The following is a 5,896-nucleotide window of genomic DNA, read 5'->3' as shown; positions in this document are numbered from 1 at the left end:
ATATATATATATATATATATATATATATATATATATATATATATCAGAAAAGACAATACTAAGAAGGAAAATTACCGACTAATGCCTCTCATGACCATAGATGAAAAAATCCTCAGCAAAACATTAACACATCGAACCTAGCAATGTATAAAAAGAATTATACCAATTGAGGTTTATTTGAAGGATGCAAAGATGGTTCAACATTGGAACATCTACTAGTATAATTTACCACATCAACAGGTTAAAGCACAAAATCATATAACCATATCAATAGATGCAGAAAAAGGATTTGACAAAATTTAACACCCATTCATGGCAAAAATTCTCAGATATTTAGGATCATAAGCAATAGAGGGGAATTTTCTGAACTTGATAAGTGTCATCTATAGAAAATCTAAAACTAACCTTTACTTAATGTTAAGAAAAGAAATGCCCCCCTAAGATGACGAGCAAGATAAAGAAGTCCTCTCTGACCATGGTTGTTTAGCATCATACTGGAAGTGTAGCTAATATACTAAGACAAGAAAATGACATAAAAGATATACAGATTAGGAAAGAAGAATCAGCAAAGCTAAAAGGCAGCTGACAGAATGGGAGAGTATATTTGCAAATGACATATCAGATAAAGGGTTAGTATTCAAGATCTATAAAGAACTTATCAACACCCAAATAACAAATAATCCAGTGAAGAAGTGGGCAAAAAACATGAATAGACACCTCTCCAAAAATGACATCCTGATGGCCAAGGAACACATGCAAAAATGCTCAACATCACTTATAATCAGGGAGATTGTGGGAGGGGGGATGGGCTAAGTTCAGGCAACAAATGTTGGCAAGGATGCAGAGAAAGAGATCTCTTTTGCACTGCTGGTGGAAATGCAAACTGGTGCAGCCACTCTGGAAAATGTATGGAATTTCCTTAAAAAAAAAAAATAGAACTTCCTACAACCCAGCAATTACACTACTAGGTATTTATCCAAGAGATATAGGTGTGCGGTATCAAAGGGGAACATGCACCCCAATGTTTAGAGCAGCAGTATTGACAATAGCCAAAGTATGGAAAGAGCCCTAATGCCCACTGATGGATGAATGGATAAAGAATACACACACACACACACACACACACACACACACATACATATATATGTACACACAATGAAGTATTATTCAGCAACCATAAAGAATGAAATCTTGCTGTTTGCAACCTCATGGATAAAACTAAAGGGTATCATGGTAAGCAAAATTAGTCAGAGCAAGACAAATGTCATATGACCTCATCCATATTAGGACTTTAAGATACAAAACAGATGAACATAAGGGAAGGAAAGGAAAAATAATATAAAAACAGGGAAAAGACAAAACATAAGAGACAAATATAGAGAACAGAGGGTTGCTGGAGAGATTGTGGGAGGGGAGATGGGCTAAATGGGTAAGGGGTGTTAAGGAATCTACTCCTGAAATCATTGTTGCACTATATGCTAACTAATTTGGATGTAAATTTTTAAAAAAAGGAAGGAAGGAAGAAACAAAACCATATTATTTGGAGATATGATGGTCTTTGTAGAAAACATAAAAAGAAAGAAACAGTAATTAATAGGCAAGTGTAGCAAGGTTACAGGATAGAAAAGTCAGTCTCCTTCCTACAATACTAACAATGAAAAAAATATAACTTGAAGTTTAAAACATAATGCTATTTAATTAGTACCAAACACACAAAAGAGAAATACTTAGGTATAAATCTAATAAAATACGTGTAAGGTTTTTACATATAACATATGTAAAGGAAAACTGTAAAACCTTGATGAAAGAAATCAAAGACCTAAACAGATTTTTCATGTTCATTAATAGGCTGACATTATTAAGTTAAAAATTTTTCAAATTGACCTATAGATTCAATGCACTCCCCATCAAAATCCCAACAGGTTATTTTATGGATAGCACCATAGTGATTCAAAAGTTTATATGAATGACAAAAGCCCAGAATGGCCAAAACAATACTGAAGAAGAGAAAATTCAGGAGATTGACAATACCTGACTTCAAGGCTTACTAGAAAGATATAATGATCAAGATAGTGTGTCCTTAGAAAAAGAATTGAATGTTAAGTGAAACTGCAATACAATCTAAGTTTATTTTGGGAGTGTTTGCTGTATCATTGGATTTAATGAAATGTTTAGAGGTGCAGTAGGCATGACTTTGAGTAGATAATGAAAGAAAATGCAAAATGCTTATTGATTTATGATGTGGTTTCATCTCAGCTTGGGCAAACCATGCAGTGTTTAATACATAGTAGCAGAATATTTACTAGTGAAGCTTGAAAAGATGGGAGTTCTTTGTGTGCAATCTCTCATTTATGCATGTGAGAGGGTTTTCTTTTTTTAAAATATTTTTACATTGTAGTACTTGCTTTGCTTGTTGGTGGTGTTTGATTATTTAATATATTCCGTCAAGGACCAAAAAAGAAAAGAAAAAGAATTGACAAATACATCAAAGGAAGAGAACAGAAAGTCCAGAAATAGACCCACATAAATATAGGGTTTGACTGATATTTGACAAGAGCAAAGGCAATTCAATAAAGAAAGGAGAGTCTCTTCAGCAAATGGAGCTAGAACTGGACTACGTGCAAAAAGCAAGAAACAAGACAAAACAAACCCCAGAAAGACAAACACAAAGGGTCTACAGACAGCCCTTTCCCAAAACGAGCTCAAAATGGATCAAAAACTTAAATGTAAAATACACAATTTCTAGAAGGTAAAGATAGAAATCTAGATGATTTGGAGTTCGTGATGGCTTTTTACGTTTATTTTCTTTTCATGTTTCTTATTTATTTTTGAGACAGAGAGAGACAGTGCGAGCAGGGGAGGGTCAGAGAGAGAGGGAGACACAGAATCCGAAGCAGACTCCAGGCTCTGAGCTAGCCGTCTGCACAGAGCCCGACGCGGGACTCGAACCCACGAACGTGAGATCTGACCTGAGCCGAAGCCGGAGGCTTAACGGACTGAGCCACCCAGGCACCCCGGCTTTTTATGTTTAATCCAAAAATGATAACTTATGGAAAATAAGATTGATAAACTAGACTTCATTAAAATTAAAAATTCTGCTCTGTGAAAGACAGTATTGAGAGAATGAAAAGAACCCACCGTCTGAGACAAAATATTTGCCAGACTCATAACTGATAAAGAACTTGTGTTTAAAATATACAAAGAACTCTTAAAATTTCAAAAATAAGGAAACAAAAGACCCAAGCAGAAAATGGGCCAAAGATCTGAACAAATTCTTTGCCAAAAAATATACAGATGACAAATAAGCATGTGAAAAGATCTTTGATATCATATATTATCAGGGAATTGAAAATTAAAATAAGATACTGCTATACATCTGTCAAAATCTCTTTCAGTGCTACACTAATTGCCTGAGCTCTAGTGAGCAAGCCATATCTTCTTGTTCAAATTTTAATCTTCATGGCCTCTTTCAGCTATTTTCCTTCATCCAGAAGAGCTCTAAGTGGTTCAGCATTTTCTTCCCCCCACCCAGCTTTACTGAGATAAAATTGACATATACCTGTGTATAAGTTTAAGGGGTACAATGTGATGATTTGATATGTATACCCAATAAGTACATGAAAAGGTGTTCAATATCACTAATCATCAGAGGAATGCAAATCAAAGCCACAATGAGATGTCATCCTACATCTGTTAGAATGGCTAGTATCAAGAAAGGAAGAGATAACACAGGTGAGAATGTGGATACAAGGAAACCCTGGCATATGGTAGGAATGTAAATTGGTGCAGCTATTATGGAAAACAGTATGGAGGTTCCTCAAAAAGTTAAAAATAGAACTATAATATAATCTAGCAATCCCATTTTGGGTACATATCCTAAGAAGCTATAATCATTATCTCAAACTGCACTTCCACTTTTATTACAGCATTATTCACAGTAGCCAAGACATGGAAAGAACCTAAGCCACCTGGGTGGCTCAGTCAGCTAAGCATCCAACTTTGGCTCAGGTCATGATCTCACAGTCTGTGAGTTCGGGCCCCACACTGGGCTCTGTGCTGACAGCTCAGACCCTGGAGCCTGCTTCTGATTCTGTGTCGCCCTCTCTCTCTGGCCTTCCCCCATTCATGCTCTGTTTCTGTCTCAATAATAAATAAACATCAAAAAAAGAAAAATATAAAAATAGTAGTAATAAAGAAACATCACTAAAAAGAGCAGACAAATGCAGCAATAAGAAAACTGAACATGTCTTTTGGGATTGAATGTAAAAACCACGTAAGCTTCCCAGTATCCCAGGCAAGGGAAGAATTGTGCACAAGAGTAGAAGGCAAATAATTTCTACTTTTTATAATTTTCTAGGGGAAAAGTTCTTTTAAGCCCCAGCTTTTAATGAAATCTCTGATTTAAGAGTACTGTACAGCAGACACCGAATGGCATGATATACAACCTCCTCCATAGAGGTTTCATAATAAATGCAAAAGTTATGCAACCATTTGTCTATATCTTCCTTCCAAAAATTAGACACATAACAACTCATTCTATGTCATTTTGCAAGCGGATGGAGGCTCAACGGCTTAGCTTTCATATTTTCTCAATTAGCTCAAGTTGTAGAAAAACTAAAGTAGTAAAAGATGATAGAAGACTTGAATTATCTTCCAGACATTTGGGCTTCTGACTATTAATAGCTGCTAGATAATCTAAGATTACAACCCCCAGAAAAAGTCTGGGGTAGTGCTAACTCGTGGTAACTTAGAATAGATCCAAAATATTTTGAATACAGTTGAAAAAGTGAAAGACTTGATATTCTATAATTCACATTAGGTATAGTAAGTTAGTTTTCTTGTTCCTCTGGAAATCTATTTTACTTCTACTTATGATTATGGTCCAAAAGGGAATTATCTGGCAGAACCACCTTTTTCCTTAGGAAGAGGCTTTGCAAATATTTTAGCACTCAGAGTTAGTGTTTACTTAGACTATTATCTGCAATGGCAACTGAATACTGTATTGACTGTCTGGTTTGCCTTGGAGCAGTGAGTTGTGCATGGAGAAGAGGAAAATGGGGAGTCTGTTTTTTCAGTGGGTTTACAGTCTAGTTAAGGAAAAAGAATATACACTCATTAGATAAAAAGCTAATGGAAAAATATAAGTTAAACTTGTAAGTTAAATGTCAAATGAATGTCTACTTTGATTTTACATTACTTGAAAATGATCAGACTACTAGTCTGGGACTAACATTTGTCTTCAATGCAACAAAATATACAGCTTTTACTCATTGCATAAAGGTGCAAAACACAGGGGTTAGCAAGTGGGTTCTTCTCGTTGGTGCCTGGGGCAGCTCACCGTGGTCTCTTTGCCCCCCATATTCATTTACCTTGGGGCACCAGGTAGTAAATAGTTTACTGGAGATGGTCCCTCTGAGTATGAGTGCTCTATCCATCTAGTATGCCGCCTAATTTTGCTCATTCTTTTTAGGACTTCATATTATACCCAACACTTTATAAACTAGTATCAGTAACTCTTACATCATCTGTAACAAGGAATAGCTGTAAGCAGAGATTTATGTGCCATCAGCTCTCAGACTTGGTACCTTCTTAGAAGATGTTTAGAAATTAATTATTATAAGGCATCTTCTAATTTCCCAGTAGAGTGAAAAAGACAATCAATTATATAAGAATGAAGAGATGGGAACAATCCCTGAGGGCCATGGCAGTTGAGCAAAACTTGTGAGGGAAGAGAGACTTTAGCTAACCTTGGAAGAAAAAAGCAGAGAACTCTTTATTTAGAATCACCTAGTTTATCTCAGGCTCTACTTTCACCAAGCCATCATAGGTCATAATTTGCATGCCCTCCCTTGCCCGCTGCTGAGTCCTGATTGTGGTAAGGGGGGAATGGGTGAAC

This window comes from Suricata suricatta, chromosome 9 (assembly GCF_006229205.1).
Source record: "Suricata suricatta isolate VVHF042 chromosome 9, meerkat_22Aug2017_6uvM2_HiC, whole genome shotgun sequence".
Taxonomy (NCBI): Eukaryota; Metazoa; Chordata; class Mammalia; order Carnivora; family Herpestidae; genus Suricata; species Suricata suricatta.
Note: the sequence above shows the minus strand (reverse complement) of the source record.